At 36.3% G+C, this 20,211-nt stretch overlaps 1 long non-coding RNA gene across 1 annotated transcript; it reads right to left on the bottom strand.

Moving 5' to 3' along the window:
• Positions 1-962: 962 nt before the first annotated feature.
• On the bottom strand, positions 963-18,926 carry LOC134739155 (uncharacterized). The gene is made up of 3 exons (XR_010125677.1): positions 18,747-18,926; positions 7,747-7,832; positions 963-7,547 (listed from the first exon to the last, which is right to left on the bottom strand). It is a non-coding gene; the product is annotated as an uncharacterized LOC134739155 (long non-coding RNA).
• Positions 18,927-20,211: the final 1,285 nt, after the last annotated feature.

Raw genomic sequence — 20,211 nt, 5'->3', positions numbered from 1 at the left:
TGATGGCTGCTGAATGATCATGGTGGTGGTTACTGAAGGTTAGGGGTGATGGTGGCAATTTCTTAAAATAAGACAGCAATGAAGTTTGCCACTTTGATTGACTTTTTCTTCATGAAAGATTTCTCTGCAGCATGTGATGCTGTATGATAGCATTTTACCAGTAGTACAACTTCTTTTGAAATTGGAGCCAATCCTCTCAAACCCTGTTGCTGCTTTATTAATGAAATTTATGTAATATTCTAAATCCTTTGTTGTCATTTCAATAATGTACATAGCAACTTATGCAAGAGTAGATTCCATCTCAAGAAATCACTTTCTTCGTTCATTCATAAGAAGCAAGTCTTCATCTATTAAACTTTTGTAATGAGATTGCAGCAATTCAGTCACATTTTCAGGCTCCACTTCTAATTCCAGTTCTCTTGCTATTTCCATTATATCTATAGCAGAGCTTCCTCCAATGAAGTCTTGAGCCCCTTAAAATCATCCATGAGGGATGGAATCAGCTTCCAAACTCATTGATCTTCATATTTTGACCTTCTCCCATGAATCACGATGTTCTTAACAGCATCTAGAATGGTGAATCCTTTCCAGAAGGTTTTTAATTTGCTTTGCCCAGATCCATTAGCGGGATCACAATCTGTGACAGCTATAGCCTTACGAAAAGTGCAAACGACTCCTTGATTCCTATGCTGCACAATAGATATTGTGTTAGCAGGCATGAAAACATTAATCTCCTTGTATATATCTCTATCCAAGTTCTTGGGTAACTGGATATATTGTCAATGAACAGCTATATATATATAATACATATATATTATGGTGGTCTGGAACTGATCATTTATATATTTTATATACATATATAAAATATATAATATATATATAAAACATAATATATATATATATTTTTTCGAGATGGAGTCTCGCTCTGTCACCCAGGCTGGAGTGCAGTGCTGCGATCTTGGCTCACTGCAACCTCTGCCTCCGGGGTTCAAGTGATTCTCCTGCCTCAGACACCCGAGTAGCTGGATTTACAGGCGCCCGCCACTACACCCAGCTTATTTTTGTATTTTTAGTAGAGATGGGGTTTCACCATGTTAGTCAGGGTGGTCTCGAACTACTGACTTTGGCCTCGGCCTCCCAAAGTGCTGGGATTTACAGGCATGAGCCACTGCAACCAGCCCGAACAGCAATATTTTTAAAAGATTCTTTTTTTTTCTGAGCAGTTAAGACTCAAAAAGTGGGCTTAAAATATCCAGTAAACCATGCTGTCCATAGACATGCTGTCATTCAGGCTTTGTTGCTCCATTTATAGAGCACAGGCAGATTAGATTTAGCATAATTCTGAAAAGTCATAGGATTTGGGGAAATGGTAAATGAGCATTGATTTCAACTTAAAGTCACCAGCTGCGTTAACCTCTAACAAGGAGTAAGCCTGTTGGTCGAAGCTTTGAAGTGAGGCATTGACTACTCCTCTCTAGGTACGTAAGTCTGAGATGGCATCTTCTTCCAATATAAGCCTGTTTCATCTCTTTTGAAAATCTATTGTTTAGTGTAGCCACTTTCATTAATTATCTTAACTAGATCTTCTGGATAACTTACTGCAGCTTCTACATCAACATTTGCTGCTTTACTTTGCACTTTTATGGATGGACAAGGCTTCTTTTCTTAAAACTCATGAACCAGACTCTGCTACCTTCAAACTTTTTTTCTGAAGCTTCCTCACCTCCCTTTAGCTTTCATAGAATTGAAGAGAGTTAGGGCCTTGCTCTGAATTAGGCTTTGGCTTAAGGGAATTTTGTGGCTGGCTTGATCTTCTATTCAGATGACTCAAAGTTTCTCCATATCAGCAATAAAGCTGTTTTACTTTCTTCTCATTCATGTATTCACAAAGTAGCATTTTTAATTTCCTTCAAGAACTTTTCCTTTGCATTTACAACTTGGTTGTTTGGCATAAGAGGCTTAGCTTTCGGCCTGTCTCAGCTTTTGACACACCTTCCTCACTAAGCTTATTCATTTCTAGCTTTTGATTTAAAGTGAAAGATTGCAACTTCCTCTCACATGAAATACTTGGAGGCTATTTTAGGGTTATTAATTGATCTACTTTCAATATTGTGTCTCAGGGACTAAGGAGGCCTGAGAAGAAGGAGAAAGATTGGAGAAAGGTTGGTTGTTGGAGCAATCAGAACATACACAACATTTATTAAGTTTACTGTGTTATATAAGTGTCGTTCGTGGTGCCCCCAGTAATTATAATAGTAACATCAAAGATCGCTGACTACAGATTTTAATAACAGAGATAATAATGAAACAGTGTGAAATATTGCAAGAATTACCAAAATGTGACACAGAGACATAAAGTGAGTACATGCTATTGCAAAAATGATGTCAACAGACTTCCTTGATGCAGGGTTGCCACAAACCTTCAATTTGTAAAAAATGCAGTATCTGAGAAGTATAATAAAATAAGATGTGCCTGTACTTACTTGCTAATGGACCTATTACCATACTGACATCTTATAAAAAAAATTACAAGGAAGGAGATTATATCCAGGGATTCTTTTTGTTTTCAAGGCAAAGGTTACCAAGTTACAATGTACTAAAGTAGCCGGAATGCAAAGGAGTATAATCCTTGTCTTTGAAAAAAGAGCATTTGTTTCAATCATATGGCATATCAAAGTAAACTTTCTCCCTTCCTCCCTCCGTTTGTTGCTGCTGCTGCTTCTTTTTTCTTTTCTTTCTTTCTGTTTTTTTTTTTTTTTTGGAGAGGGTCTCACTCTGTCACCCAGGCTGCAGTGCAGTAGTGCAGTCTTGGCTCACTGCAAACTCGGCTTCCCTCAAACAATCCTCCCACCTCAGCCTCCCAAGTTAGCTGGGACCACAGCCATGCTCCACCACGCCCAGCCATCCTTGCTTCTTTACTACATTTCTTTTTTCAACAAATATTTATCAAGTAATATTGTCAAGTAATATTTATGAGCTTCCCCTCAGATAGGCATTTAGCATCATGATGGCACCATCCTCTAACAATAATGGGAAGGCTATTTTCCACTATTATTAATCATTAATACTCCAAATCATTTTAGTATTATTAATTCTAATAAGTACAGAGATTAATAAATGCATTCAAACCACATGTGAATATTTGCTATAGGCTTATCTGTGCCTACTGTATGTTCAGATTTTTCTTTATATCTGAACTTTGTTATAAATAAATGACAGTAAAAATGGAATTTATAGTTCAATGAACTTGATAAATCACTTATTCTGCCATTCATTTTCCATAAAGACCATTCATTCTTCCTTGTTTTACAGGCAACTGAGCTCCAGAAAGCTCAAGTGACTTTAGAACTCAGTTCTTTGTGTGTGAATTATGCTCCCATCTCATCCCTCTTCCTTGGTGGAGCATTTTCCTCCTCATTTTTTCTTGGACAGTCTGTACATGCTGCTTGAGGTGTGCAGGAAGGTGAGCCACGTCGAAGTGTACTGCTTTTAAATTTTTGCCAGGATGAAGCATAGCCCAAAGTTGCCAATAAAAATGGATTTCTTTACCTTTCTTTCCGAAATTGTGTGATGACAATTTCTAAGTAAAGGACCCAAATCATCTCAACCTCAGGAAATATAACAATGAGGGAGCCAGGAGCAGTGAGGGGCTCACACCTGTAATCCTAGCACTTTGGGAGGCCAAGGTGAGCGGATCGCTTGAGCCCAGGACTTCGAGACCAGCCTGGGCAACATGGCAAAACCCCGTCTCTACAAAAAAATACAAAAAATTAGCTGGGTACGGTGGTGTGTGTCTGTGGTCCCAGCTATTCAGGAGGCTGAAGTGAGAGAATCGCTTGAGCCTAGGAGGTTGAGGCTTCAGTGTGCCGTGATCACGTCACAGCACTCCATCATCCTGGGTGACAAAGTGAGACCCTGTCCCCCCACCAAAAAAAAGAGGGAGTTTCATCTCCCAAGAAAATGAATTAGATAGGAATAATAGAAAATTTACTCTCAGAATAATAGGGTTCTAGCTCCTGCAACCAAAAAAAGGTAGTATTTTTTTACAACCTGAGATTACTTTTTCAAGCATTTCTCCAGTTCCACTGGCATTGAAGTAATAGTTAGCAATGCATCTGAGCTTTTCTTCCTCTAATGAGCAGGCAGAGAAGTCACAGATCATCATTTGGAGGACTATAAAATAAGCCATAGCTTAGCAAAAGTACCAAAATACATTCAGAGGATGCTATTGGTAAATGTCCTCAAAGCCTATAATCTGGAAAAATACAAGGTATATCTCTGAAACTGTGAGGATTAGCAAGCTAGCTAACCTGAATCTCTGTCTTCTGGTAGTATAAACTAGGTAGTTTCAAATCTGAGTAGTTTCTCAGATTTCTTCCCAAACTCCCAAATAAATGAGAAAAATAAAATACAGTTTTATAATTTTTGAGAAAGATTATGGGATTATGGTATTTAAAAAGAAAAGCATTCTGTAGAGTTGGGGAATCTGGCAGACTCTTGAGGACACAGCTTTGCCGAAATTACTGGTTGTCACAAGACTCTTCAAAAACTACTTTTCATCAGACATCTCCCAGGGCTCTGAGGTGAATATTAATTCAGCAGAAAGATCCTTTTCTGCTACATAGGCAGGAGGTCCAGACACAGGGGAGTGGGCGCAACCCAGCTGGTCCCATTTTCTGTAATATAGTTAACAATGAAGCTCATAAGTTCTCAACTTCTAGAAGCCTGGAGGATGGAAGCAGCCCGAGAGTAGGGTGAATGATGGCCTCAGTGGGCCCTTCTTAATGTATCTCAGTACTGAATGTGTGCAGATTGTAGAAAAATAGAAGGCCCTTGGAAAGAACCTCTGATCGTTTTGCTCCCTGCTCTCCCTGCCGGATTGCTTTTCTTTCCTTTCTCTTCCTTGGCTGTCCTTTACTTCATGGTGTGGGGTGTGCAGATAGCAGGTTGTGGCTTGGTGAGTGCTCTTCACTTCAGGTCAAGGTAAGGCACAGTTAACATGCTAACTACTTTCCTCAGTTCTCTCTGAGTTGTGTCTCCCGGTGCCAGACTTCCTCTTAATTTTGCACATTATTAAAGTCCAAAGAGTTAAGATTTGGTGATGACGGGCAAAGGGCCAGCTGTCACAGAAATCAATGGGTATCATGAAAAGGCCACTGGATTTGGGAAAACTGGGTTCCTGTCCTTGCCCTGCCATGTACTTACCTGTGTGACTGGAGGTGAGATGTTTTACCTATGGGCCTCAGTTTCTCATTACAAAACGACAGAGAAGACTAGATACCTAAGTTCCTAAGTTTGTGACATTTGTGAATTTTTCTTGGCCTTCTGTGAGTAGAGTGCTAAATTTAGAGGCTTCCTGTGGTTGAATTGATGTTCAATTCTCAGGGAACCCAGACTTCTCAGTTCAGAACCCAGTTCCAGATTTTTGTGGGAATAGGGAAAGGTATTAAATAACTCCATTGAATTCTTTCCTGCATAATGCCCTGCTGTGGCTGAGACTCAATGAGGTCATCACCTCCAATACACAGAACCCCTCATCATCTCCTTACAGCCAGACTGGAGCTTCCAAGGACATCAGGTTGGCAAGGATTGTGAGCATCCTAAACATCTAAAGAGTCCCTCTAATAAGGGACATATTTGTTCTTCAACAGTTTCCTAACTTGAGACCACAAATGCGTAATCTCTCTAATATTCTAAAGCTTGGACAAACTGGGCAGCCCCTGAGCAGACCGCACAGAGCTTAAATGTCAGTGCTTTCCTTCCAGAAAGAAAAAGAATGGTCCTACACCTCCCAATCCATGGGGTGATACATGTGCCAAGGGAGCCGGGTGAAGAAGTGGTTGATTTTAAATAGCTAAGACTGCCCACGGGCAAACGTTCTTTGGCTTTTCTACTCTGCAATAAGCATACCTTCCTCTCTCCTCGTCCTTTTCTCCTTTCCCTGGCCCCTCTATCAATAATTCTGGCTCTCAGATGACTACAATTGATTAGGTGTAACTGATAGGATAAACGTGACACCCTTCCCAAGGCTATCTATAATGCAAAAGGATATCCAAGAAAAAGACAGGTAGGGAACACCTTGGGAAACCATTTCTGGAAGACAGCCAGTCCCTGCTGTAGACAAGCCTCATTTTCCTTCCCCCAAATGTTAAAGAGTAAATTTCTCCTGTAGCCTTAGCTCTCTTTTCTATCTTTGGCTTGCTTTTTATGAACTATCTTTAGAGTGCCAAATTAGAACAGGGTAGGCAGAGGCAGGAATATGCCCAAATTTGGGAAGATCTGGTTGGGAATAGTCGAAAGCCTTGATATGTGCAAAGAACCATTTGGTCAACCCAGTTCTTAATACAGGATACTAACTTAAAATTTAGACTCAAGTTACACGATAATTCAAACATTTATTGTATTTATACTATTCTATATGTACTTTTCCAGGAACCAGGAATACAAAACTGACGTTTCTCTGTACAGAGGCTCAGACTAGTAGAGAACAGTTAGGTACACCGTTAATTATAAACTAATATGTATCATCAATTATGGGTTTTTATGGGGGTTTGGCAGGTGGAAGGGACCAGGGAGAGATGATGAGTGATGATGGTTATGTAGTCTTTAGGAGGATGGAATTGTAACATTGCTCTTCTTTTCATGCACCACATGATTTAGCAAGTACTTCATATTGGCTCCACCATTAACATGGTCAATGGCTTCTGGATACTCACAGTTCAGGCACAGTTTCTCCTGAAGATTTTTTACCTCTCCCATCTTTAAGAAATTGTCTGGATGTCCACGAAAGATGCTGACACTTGTATTAGTTCATTAAAAAACAACACCCCCTCCCTGAAATAAACTAAAAAGTAATGAATTCATAGAAAAAAATTTCACCAAGATTGAAACTAGAGAATATCCTTAGACTTGCACTTTGAGCTTTGAGAAATGTGTACCTATTCACCATTCCAACGTGAAGAAACTCTGCAGTAGGAAAAATAATTAACACACTTATAGTCTACTGCCCATGCAAGGGTCAGCTCCGGCTAAGAGGCCAAAGATGGGTGACATCGTTATGCTCTGCCTTTATTTTTCCTTTCTTACCCACTTAGCTTCCTAATTGGAGGAAGGAGGTGTGGTAAAGGTATATGAAGACTATGGTTTAATTAGACCAGAAAACATTGTCATAATCTGTGGGGTCATCAGAATGTCCAGTTTTGTCTCTTGGCCAAGATAAGGGCAGTGGGATTTATGATGTGTTGTTTATAGTCTGAAACTACTCTGGTGATCACCAGGGTCAGTTTCTTTAATGATGGTTTCCAACTGGCCTAACACATTAAGTAAGCCTGGCTGATAACATGACCAGACAGACATAAAGACCCTGTTGGGAATGACATTGAACTCTCAAAGTCAAGATTTCTTACACAAATCTATCAGCTGGAGAAAATGAAGGCAGTGTGGTATATGTGTGCAAATAAGGACATTATGAAGCTTAAGTATGGAATGTCTCTTGGACCTCCGATGTCATCTGTATTCTCTTTTTCTTCTTGTACTATATCCTTTGCCTGTAAATAAAAGGTTTATTTGATTATGCTGTGTGGAGTCTGGTTTTGCAGGGCAGAATATATATATTAACATATATACAAAATATTAAATCTAAAATGTTAAAATATTTTATATTGTACGTTAAATGTATAAGACATAAATATAAAACAAAATATTATATAGTATTTATAAGTATAAAATATAAAAAATTCTAATTACCAATTTCACAGCTTTGGAGAAAAGTTGTGTGCTGCTTTCAAGGAACTTCACTTAACCAGATTTCTCACCAAATTAGGGGGCTTAATCTAAAACAAGAGAAGAAACTAAAATTCAACTGATACTCCCTCCTCACAAACAGGAGACAGTAGTAATTGTATCTGTGTGGAACTGGCTCTCAAAGCAGGAGTTTCAAGCAATGTAGAGGAAAAGCACACACCCACAAAATTCCCTCACTGCAATTTTCTATGGCTCCTGCCTTCCTTCCACATCCTTAAAGTAGCTTCCAGCCCTTTAGAATAAGTTAAAGATGGCATTCAAACATTGTTCAGGAAAAGAGGGATTAGGTAAGGAAGATTCTATCTGTGCTATTTTTTTTCTGGCAAATATTAGGCCCAACTGGAATGTTAAACTCTGTTTAAATATGAGTACACAGGAACCTTAAATAAAGGGCCTATATAAAAGGCATACAAACACTCAAAAAATTGCTTACCTACAAAGAAAACACACACACACTTAAAATAGAGCAGGGAAACCTTTAACTTCTTGGTAATTCTACATGAAACAAAAAAGATTAATTTCTGATGGAAAAAAAGGGTGACTCAAATTATTTTCCAGACAAGCTGTCCCTTATATTAAATGGCTATAGAAAGTAACAAAAAATGCAAAACCTCTTTGAGTAGTAAGATGAATAGAAAAAATCTAGAGTTAGTAAATAATTACTAGATGCTGAAGATATATATATATGCCAAACCTCAGGAAATTTATCAGTCAAAACCCTTTTCAGAAAAGAAAAATCTATTTTAAGACTGCTTCCAGCTGATAGATGAATTAGCATTAAAAAGTTATGAATGAGGAAGTTATGTCATGAACAAATTAAGTTCAATTAGTTGTGATAACTGGGATTAATAAACTAAAAGGCAAACTATTCATTCTTGAAAAAAAAACTATATATAGTAAAACATTTTTTAAAAGGAACTTCCAAGTTAAATTATGACAGCATAAATTCCTAGTGGCACCACAATTTTATATCCCACTAAGAAAGTACACCGCTAACTAAAAACAATGCCTTTTTATTACTTAGAATTTTTATTTTATATTTGTTTAAAGAGTGCTTAAAGACTGATTTATCATGTATCACTCTCTAATAACATAAAAGGGAAACAATAAGCTAAATAAATTAATAAAGCTATTCCTAAAACATTTTCCCATTTCAAGCCAGAATCTTTTGAATCACTATTTGATTCATTGCTGTAGATGTCTGAAGTTTTCCACACAGAATAGTTCTCTGCACCATTGAGAGAACTGATGATGATGCCTAATTTCTTAAGGGAGTTTCTCTGCTGTCTCCAGGACTTTTTTTCTAAGCTATCGATATCTATTCTGTATAATTTGAGGCTGTCATGTTCTTGTTCTTAACAGGAGGCATCAAAGGAAGATTTTCAGACAAGTAACACCTTTATTCTCTCCTCAAATGGTCCTTAAGTGGTGTGTTGACTGAAATGTCAAGAAGTTGTACTTATTCAGTCATGCCGAATACCTGCATGTACAGGCAAAGACAGCTTCATCACTACCATCACAAGGCAGCAGCTATTTTAACATGCTATTGTTTAAAACATCCCAATTTCAGAGATAGTAATATGTTAAAACATGAGTCTTAGAATTGATGCAATAGAGGATAGTAGACCTGGACAAAATACCCAGAGCTTATTAAGACAAACTGGGAGTTGGGAGGAAACACATCCTAAGTTCCTCATCTTTCAGTGAAGACAGTACATTAATAATTTTATTTTTTGAACTTGATAACATCATTTAGTTCTAAGTTGCTTTTAAAAATGTAAAACTAATCACTAGTAATAAAACAGACTAGGAGTATAGGTGTAATACATTTCAAATATTATAAAAAGCTTTCAGACCAGTTCAAAATACCAAACCTATACCAACTTTCTCAAAAAAAATTATTGAGTACTAAAGATAGGCCAAACTACACCTAATAATTCAATAAAAATATGCAAGTAACAATAATTAATATAACATTATTAATGATACCAATATTAACATTAGTATCAATATATTAACATTAGCAATATTAACGTCATATAATATTTACATTATAAAAAATGCAAACAGTATTATCCATAATAATGACAAATAGAATTTAATATTAAATAGCATTAGATGGGAAAAAGTGACTTTTAATTATTAAGGACATACATAAATCAGTTAAAATATAACTGGCATGAAGCTTTTTGCACCAAAAAAAAAAATGGTGAATGATACAAAATAAAAATAGCCAGAAATAAAATACAAGGGGAAAATAACAATAACCTTGTAATAAATTTTGTGCTAAGAAACAGAGAGCATATCTTCTGTTTAAATGCTCATGAAACATTCACAAAATTTGTCATAAAGGAAATAGTCATAATTCTATAAAAGGTAGACTATAGATATCACCCTTTAACCAAAGATATAAAAACCAGAAATTAATCATTAACAAAAATTGAGGTTATTGTGAATAAAAACTTCAAACACACTACCCTTGACTCGAAACAGAATAGTTGGAAAATAATGATAATAATAATATTATATTTCAAAGTCTTTGAAGATTGGCCTAAGGTATACATACTTCAAGCAACAATTCTACTAGTTATAAACATATTAACTAATAAATAAGAAAAAAATGTATTTCAGCTACACATAAAAGATATTAGAGCATAAACCCTAGGAAAAAACAAGATATACTTTAATAAAGCAAGAATTAATTAAAGAGAGGATTCTAGGAAGATGACAGAGCAAGAAGCTCTGGAAATCTCTCTCCCCACTTAGACAACAGCACTGCACTGGCAGAATCTGTTTGATATGGCTGTTTTGGAACTCTGGAGTCTACTCGCTGCTTACAATTTCCAAGGGAAGGCTTGGACTGTAAATTGTCTTAAATTTTGGTCAATTACAGCTCTTAGCACAGCAACAGCTTCCCATTCAACACTCCTTACCCCTGAGGCAGGTAACTGTGCCTGTGTTCCTAAAATAGCCTGCAAACAGCTTATGATACAGGACTCAGGAGAGCATCCTGCAAAAAATTACCCTGTCATCCAAATATTGGATATCTGTGCACTGATAACTGATTGCTGCTTCTGATCACACAAAAGCAGACAAAATGGTTGCAGCTAATGGTGTTACACTTCCTCTCATTGTTCTAAGCCACTTTCTCTTGGATTGAAGTGACTTCTAGGGGATTTAAAAGGCTGGGGCCCTTTTCCTTCTCTCCATCCACTTCAATTTTTCTCTTTCCTCCCTTTTGGGAAACTTTCTGGAGCTGAAAGGTACAAAAACTGAAGTAAAAAATTCACTAGAGGAACTCAGAGACAGATTGGAGCAGGTGGAATAAAGAGTCAGGAAACCTAAACACACAACAATGAAAATTATTGAGTCTGAGAACAGAAAGACTAAAGAAAATTGAACAGAGACCAAGGGACCCATGGAACATCTTCAAGCAGACAAACACACTCATTATAAGAGTTCAAAAGGAAAAGAGAAAGGGCCACATAGAATATTTGAAAAAATAATGACTGAAAACTTTTCAAATCTGATAAAAGCCATGAGTATAAATATCCAAGAAACTCAATGAAATCCAAGTAGCAAGAACTCAAAGAGACCCATACCAAGACACATTATATGTAAACTGTTGAAAGGCAAAGACAAAGAGAGAATTTGAAAAGCAGCAAGAAAAAAGCAACTCATTACAAACAGGGATTCCCAATAAGATTATTAGCAGATTTGTCATCAGAAACTCTGAAGACTAGGAGACAGTGGGCTAATATATTTAAAGTGCTAAAGAAAAACAAAACAAAACAAAACAAAAACCTGCCAGCCACGAATTCTCTATCTGGCAAAACTGTCCTTCAAAAGTGAGGGAGAAATAGGCATTCACCGATGAACAAAAGCTGAGGGAGTTTGTTGCCACTAGACCTGCCCTGTAAGAAGTGCTAAAGGAAGTTCTGTAAGTTGAAAAGGAAGGACAGTAGACAAGAGGAAATGAGAAAGAAATTTAAATGTTTCACCACAATAAAATTAACACAAAAGAAGACATTAACGCAAAAAACAAGAGGAAAACAGCTTTAAGACATATGTAAAACAAATAGCAAAATGATAAAAGTAAGTCCCTCTTTATCAGCAATTACTTTAAATGTAATAGGTTAAACTGGAGAGACATAGACAAAAGACATACATAGGCAGAATGGATTTTTTAAAAACCACAATCCAACTATCTGCTTTCTACAAGAGATTTACTTTAGTTCTAAAGGCACAAATAGGTTAAAAGTGAAAGAATGAAAAAGAGTATTCTATGCAAATAATAACCAAAAGAGAGCAGTGGTGGCTATATTAATGTCAGATGACATAAAGTTTAAATCAAAAATGATTATGAGAGACAAAGAAGGATATTATATATTAATAAATGGTTCAATATAGTAAGAAGATATAACTGTAAACATTTACGCATCTAATAACAGACCATCAAAGAATATACAGCAAAAATGGACAGAATTGAAAGAAGAAATAGAAATGTCTACAATAATATTTGCAGAATTCAATATCCCACTCTCAATAATGGATAGAACAACTAGACAGAAGATAACTAAGGAAACAGAGGGCTTGAACAACACAATAAATTACCTAGATTTAACAGACTTATACAGAACACTCTATATATCAACAACAGAATACAAATTCTTTTGAAGTGCACATGGGGATTTTCCAGGATAGAACATACATAGGTCATGAATTTTGTCTCAATAGATTTTAAAAGATAGATGTCATACAAGTATCTTCTTTGACCATAACAGAATAAAGTTATAAATCAATAACAGAAGGAAAACTGAAAAATTCACAAATTTGAGGAAATTAGACAACACACTCTTAACGAATGGATCAAAGAAGAAATCACAAAGGAAATTTAAAAATATTTAGAAATGAATGATAATGGAAATACATACCAAACTTATGCGATACAATAAAAGGAATGCTAAGGAGAACATTTATAGCTATAGAAACATTTAAAAAAAAAACCAAGATTTGAAATGAAAAACCTAACTTTACAACTTAAGGAATTAGAAAAAGAACAAAATTACCCAATACTAGCAGAAGAAAGGAGTTGAGCAGAGATGAATGAAATAGAAAATAGGAAAATAATCCAGAAAAACAACAAAAGGTGTTTCTTGTTTCTTTGAAAAGATCAACAAAATTGACAAACCTTTAGGTAGATGGACTAAGAAAAAAGAGAGACTACTAAAATATACAAATGAAAGTGGGGCCATTACTACTGATTCTACAGAAATAAAAAGAATTACAAGAGAGTACTATCAGCAACTGTACACCAACAAATTGGATAACATACATGAAATGGACAAATACCTAGAAACATAAAACCTACCAAACCAAGTCACAAAGAAATAGAAAACCTGAGTAGACTTAGAAAGGAGACTGAATCAGTAATAAAAAACCACTCAACATAGAAAAGCTCTGGCCTGGAGGGCTTCATTGGTGAGTTTTACAAACATTTAAAGAACTAACACCAATCCTTCTCAAACGTTTTCAAAAACTTGAAGAGAAGACAACACTCCCTAACTAATTCTAAGAGGCCAGGATTACCATGATACCAAAGCCAGGCAAATACACCACAAGAAAATGAAACTATGGACCCATATCTCTTATGAACATGTAAAAATCCTCACCATCCACAGAGAGCAAGTGTAGATAAACTCAGAACATGCCTGAGACCTGGTTAATTAATAATACTGACTTCTGGGGAGTTGAAAAGAAGGGACTTCATGGTACAGAGGATCAAAGCTGCCAATGTTGGGAAAGGCAGATTGCTGGGGAAAGGAGTGAGATCTGGACCAAGGTAGCATCCTCTAGAAACTTGTGATGAAGGTAAGAATGAAGAAACTGGTAAAAATTAAAGGTCCTACTAGAACAAAATAGAATCTCTGAATCAGAAAACACACTATGCCTATGCTCCAAAACATTTACTTTTATTAGAGTAACTGCATGTGCACACGTGCACACATGCACGCATGCACACACACACACACACACACACACACTCTCAACAAAAGAGTAGCAAGCTGAATTCAGCAGCATATTAAAAAGATTATACACTATGACCAAATGGGATTTATTCCTGGAATGATCAATGCAATACATAACATTAACAGAATGAAGAAAAACCATGTGATTATCTCAATTCATGCAGAAAAAGCATTTGATTCCCTTTCATGATAAAAACCCTTAGAAACGTAGACAAAAACTACAACATCCAATCCATCCAGTCCATATATACAACAAATAATCCATACAATCCATACATAAAAAACGCACCCCAAATATCATAAGCAATGGTGAAAGACTGAAAGCTTTTCCTCTACAATCAGGAACAAGGCAAGGATCTCCACTTTTGTCACTTCTATGAAACATGGCACTGGAAGTCTTAGCTAGAGCAATTAGGCAGAAAAAAAAATGCAAGGCATTCAAATTGAGAAGAAAGAAGTAAAATTATCTCTGTTTGCAGATGATATGATCTTATGTGTAGAAAACCCTAAAGATTCCACAAAACCACCACTAGAACTAATAAATGAATTCAGCAAAGTATCAGGATACAAAGTTAACACAAAAAATCTGTTGCATTTCTATATACTAACAATGAACAATCCAAACAGCAAATTAAGAAAACAATTCCGTTTATAATAGCAGCAAAAAGAATAAATTACTTGGCTGAGTGCGGTGGCTCATGCCTGTAATCCCAGCACTTGGGGAAGCTAAGGTGGGTGGATCACTTCAGGTCAGGAGTTCAAAACCAGCCTGGCCAACATGGTGAAACCCCATCTCTACTATAAATTAGCTAGGCACGGTGGTACATGCCTGTAATCTGTTACTCGGGAGGCTGAGGGAGGAAAATCTCTTGAACCTGGGAGGTGAAGGTTGCAGTGGGCCAAGATCATGCCACTGTGCTCCAGCCTGGGTGAGAGTGATACTCTGTCTCAAAACAAAAACAAAAACAAAAAGAACAGAATAAATTACTTGAAAATTAACTTAACCATGGAGGTAAAATACCTGTACAACGAAGGCTACAAAACATTTCTGAAAATTAAAGACATAAATAAATGAAAAGATGTATGTAAATTGGAAGACAATTTTATTAAGCTGTCAATATTAACTAAAATGATCTACAGATTTAATGCAATCCATATCAAAATCTTAATACTTTTTTTTTTTTCAGAATAGAAAAACCCATCGTAAAATTCATATAGAATATCAAGGGACCCTGCATAGCCAAAACAATCTTGAAAATGAAGAATAAAGCCAAGGACTTATACTTCTAGATTTCAAAACTGACTACAAATCTATAGTAATCAAAAGAGTATAGTACTGTCATAAAGACAGACATACAGACCAATGGAATAGAACAAAGATTCCAGAAATAAACCCTCACATATGTAGTCAAATGATTATTGACAAGGATAACAATACCAATCAATGGGGGAACAGACAGTCTTTTCAACAAATAGTGTTGAGAAAATTGGATGTCCACATGCCAAAGAATGAAGCTGGACCCTTACCTAACACCATATACAAAAATAAACTCATATAAACTCAAAATGTATACAACACCTAAGTATGAGACCTAAAACTATAAAGCTCAATAGAAAACACAGGGAAAAATTTTCACAACATTTTATTTGGCAATGATCTCTTGGATATGACACCAAAGGCACAGACAATAGAAGAAAAAATAGACAATTTGGACTTCATTAAAATTTAAAAATTTTGTACATCAAAATATACTATCAACAGAGTAAAAAGGCAAGACACAGAATTAGGAAAAAATATTTGCAAATAATATATCTAATAGGGGATTAATATCAAGATATATAGAGAACTCCTAAAACTCAACAATGGCAACAAAACAAACAACCAGATTCAAAAGTGGGCAAAGGACTTAAATAGGCATTTCTCCAAAGAAGATATACAAATAACCAACAAGCACAGAAAAAGATGCTCAACATCACTAATTATTAGCGCAAGGGAAATCAAGTCTACATCATCACACCCATTACAATGGCCACTAAATAAACAAAAACAAAAACAGAAAACAACAAGTGTTGGTGAGTATATGAGGAACTTGGAACCCTTGTATACTGTTGGAGGGAATGTAAAACGATAGAGCTTCTAAGGAAAACGGTATGTCAGACCCTCAAAAAATTAAAAATGTACCCTTTAATTTATAAAGAATTAGCATATAATCCAGTAATTCCACATCCAGGGGTGTGTGTGTGTGTATATATATATATATATATATACACACATCAGCTATACCCACCAACATTCCCACCAACAGTATACAAGGGTTCCAAGTTCACCACATACTAACACTTGTTGTTTTCTGTTGTGTGTGTGTGTGTTTTAGTGGCCATTGTAATGGGTGTGATGTGACATCTCATGGTAGATTTGATTTGCCTTTCCCTAATAATTAGTGATGTTGATCATCTTTTCATGTGCTCGTTGGTCATTTGTATATCTTCTTTGGAGAACTGCCTATTCAAGTCCTTTGCCCACTTTTCATGTATATATACTCAAAGAATTGAAAGCAAGATCTCTAAGAGATTATTTGTACACTTATGTTCATAGCATCATTATCCACAAGAGCTAAATTGCTGTAAGCAACCCAGGCGTCCATTGATGGATGAATGGATAAAGAAATGTAGAATATACATAAAATGACATATTATTCTGTCTTAAAAAGCAAGGAGATTCTGACACACTACAACACTGATGAACCTTGAGGACATCATGCTATGTAAAAGAAGTCAGTCACAAAAGGACAAATACTGTATGATTCCACTTATAAATGAGGTATTTAGAATAGTCAAAAACATAAAGACAGGAAGTGGGATGTTGGCTGCCATAGACTGAGGGCAGGGAGGAATGGGGAGTTACTGTTTAATGGGTATAGAGTTTCAGTTCTGCAACATGAAAAGGGTTCTGGAGGTAGACAGTGGTGATGGTTGCATAATATAAATATACAAATGTGCTTAATAACTACTGAACTGTACACTTACAATGGTTAAGACACGAAATTTTATGCTGTGCACTTTACCACAATAAAAATGGAAAAAAATAATTAGAAATAGCTAGTTAGAACCTATATTTTTACAAAATAATAGAAAAAACTTTCAGACAAAAAATTAAGAATGAGAAAGAAAACAGAACTACAATGGGAAATTCAAAGGATTATGAGAATAAATCATAAATTCCTATGCAAATAAATTTAAAAATCTGTATGAATGGCTGATTTTTTTTTAGCAAAACAAATGATCAAGAGTGAACCAAGAAGAGGAAAAGGAAGAGAGATAGACAATGTTGTGAGAGGGAAAAATAAAGTGTCTCAAAAAAGTGCCAAGCCTAGGCAATTTTACTAGTGAGTTCTTTCAGAACTTCAGGGAACACATAAAGCTGATATTTTAAAAATCTTTCCAGGGCACCAAGGCCAATGGGAGTTAGTAGCATCCGTATGGGATTGTTAGGAACATGGGTTGATAAATCCACAGCAGGATTAAATGCATGATTTGCAAAGTCAACAAGTCTGTTATCTTGACAGCCATACGGTGGTACTTGAAGGAACTAAAACAGCAAGTGACGGAAGAAGTTCTGCAGGACTGTTGGGGGTCTGTTATGATTCTATTTGAGCAAAATATCACTTTCTCATTACATTCATATTTGAAATAGAAACTTATTGGTTGTAAAGCTTTGTATTTTAATTTGTAAATGTTTCGGTTTTCAGATAAAAAGTATAAGCAGTTTATACTTCATATTGTTTGTACGTATTTAAATAACAGTAAAGTAGAAAAAAGTCCATGCTGACATTTATGACATTTTTTTTTCCTTTAAAAGGAAGTTTAAGAAACTCTGCTCTAGGTTTTAGAGAAAAAAATAACACACTTCATTGAGCTTGACTTTCTCTGCCTCTTCTCCCCACAGGAAAGGTAGACGTTCATGGGAAAAATCAGGACATAGGTAAAGAAAAAAGGAGCCAAGGAGGATATGGCCTATTTAATCGAGCCTATTGGGTCTATAAAGAAAAGCAGAAAGATTCTCTGCAGATCTATCCAGTCTAGTCCAGCTAACAAGTGACAAGGCTTCCACATGGGACTCCAGAAGCAAAAAAAGCCTTAGAGTTATAGAGTAATCTGTCAAGTTATCCCCTCTGTATGTGGATCTTGAAAACCCATGGCAGCAAGACACAGCTGGACAAGGATTTGAGATCTTGAGTCTAAGCCATCTTTCTCTCTATAACCAACAGCCATGTTGCTGCTTTCCCTCAGGATTAGGCACATTCCTGGACAGTTCAGTCCTAGGACCAATGACAGTTAGACCAGGTCATTCACAAAAATCTGTATGAATGGCTGATTTTTTTTTAGCAAAACAAATGATCAAGAGTGAACCAAGAAGAGGAAAAGGAAGAGAGATAGACAATGTTGTGAGAGGGAAAAATAAAGTGTCTCAAAAAAGTGCCAAGCCTAGGCAATTTTACTAGTGAGTTCTTTCAGAACTTCAGGGAACACATAAAGCTGATATTTTAAAAATCTTTCCAGGGCACCAAGGCCAATGGGAGTTAGTAGCATCCGTATGGGATTGTTGTGGCACAACCAAAGCCTATGCAGAAACTATCAAGGGAACCGATTCAGTGCATTATGTGTAGGTCGTAACTGTGCAGAAGAGAATCCAAAAATAGAAAGGGACTTTAGAAATCAGTCCAACTTCTACACTAATGAAGGAATCTCTTCTAAAACATCCTGATGACACAATCTCTTCCTAAAAACTTCAGTGATAATTTACTACTATTCTCTATTACTCTTCAGGAAGGTTCTTTTAACTGTTGAAAAGTAACCTATTTTGGGAAAGTCCTCATTATAATAAAATAATAATCACTACCGTATAAATCTTACTGTAGTTTGATTCTCCAGAGCAGAAAAATGTCTACTTCCTTTTTCACATGACAATTGCTCCTCTCCAGGTTATACTATCCTCATTTCAGGGGCATGTAGGATACGGTTTCTAGACCTCTGACCTTCTTAAACCAGTGGTGCCCATAAGACCTCCAGTGGATACACATCAGAACTTCACATCTTGGAAAAAAAAAAAAAAAAAAAAAAACACTTTTATTTCAGATTGAGGGGGTACATGTACAGGTTTGTTACATTGCGTATATATGGTACATTGCATAATGGTGAAGTTTGGGCTTCTAGTGGACCCATCACCCAAACAGTGAACATTGTACCCAATAGATATTTTGTCAACCTTCATGCCCTTCCCATCTGATATGGTTAGGCTTTGTGTCCCCACCCAAATCTCACCTTGAATTGTAATCCCCATAATCCCCAGGTGTTGAGGAAGCAACCAGGTGGAAGTAACTGAATCATGGGGGCAGTTTCCCCTATGCTGTTCTCATGATAGTTAAGTTCTCATGAGATCTGATGGTTTTATAAGCATCTGGCATTTCCCCTGTTGGCACCCTCTCTTCTGCTGCCTTGTGAAGGTGCTTGCTTCTGTTTCACCTTCTGCCATGCTTGTGAGTTTCCTGAGGCCTCCTCCCCAGCCATGCAGAACTCCAAGTCATTTCAACCCCTTTTCTTTATAAATTACCCAGTCTTGGGTATTTCTTTATAGCAGCATGAGAATGGACTAATACACCACCCTTCTCACTTTGGAATCCTGTGTCCACGTGTACCCACTGTTTAGCTCCCACTTATAAGTGAGAACATGTGGTATTTGATTTTCTGTTTCTGAATTATTTCAGTTAGGATAATGGCTTCCAGCTGCATCCATGTGGCTTTAAAGCACATGGTTTCATTATTTTTTATGGCTGCAAAGTATTCCATGGTATATATGTACCACATTTTCTTATTCCAGGCACCACTGATGGACACTTAGGTTGAGTCCATGATTTTGTTACTGTGAATACTGCTATGATAAACATACCAGTGCAAGGGTCTTTTTTGATAAAACGATTTATTTTCCTTTGGGTAGATACCCAGTAGAGGGATTGCTGGGTCGAATAGAACTTAACGTTTTTAGTTCCAGCACATGATCTTGTGCTCTCACTCTTTCTCTCCCTCTCTCATTAAGTGGCAAGTTAACATAAGTAAACTTAACTTTGTGCAAAAAATGCTTTCCAAAGAGGCAGGTGAGGAAAAAAAGTAATTGTAAATAAGAAAATCAATCTCCATGCACTACTGAAATCTGCTATTTAATGTATTCTGTATGTGATACCTTTGTAAGAATATTTTCGTAATTTTTATGTTTTATGAGATAAAAATGTTTTGTATGCTACATTTCCTAAAAAGGTCCCACTGTACCTCATTTCCCTTACCTTTAAAATAAATCGCCATAATAGATATAATCTTCCTATTT

This window comes from Pongo pygmaeus, chromosome 2, assembly GCF_028885625.2.
Source record: "Pongo pygmaeus isolate AG05252 chromosome 2, NHGRI_mPonPyg2-v2.0_pri, whole genome shotgun sequence".
Classification (NCBI taxonomy): domain Eukaryota; kingdom Metazoa; phylum Chordata; class Mammalia; order Primates; family Hominidae; genus Pongo; species Pongo pygmaeus.
The sequence above is the reverse complement of the archived record's forward strand: the minus strand, read 5'-3'. Positions and strand labels throughout refer to the sequence as shown.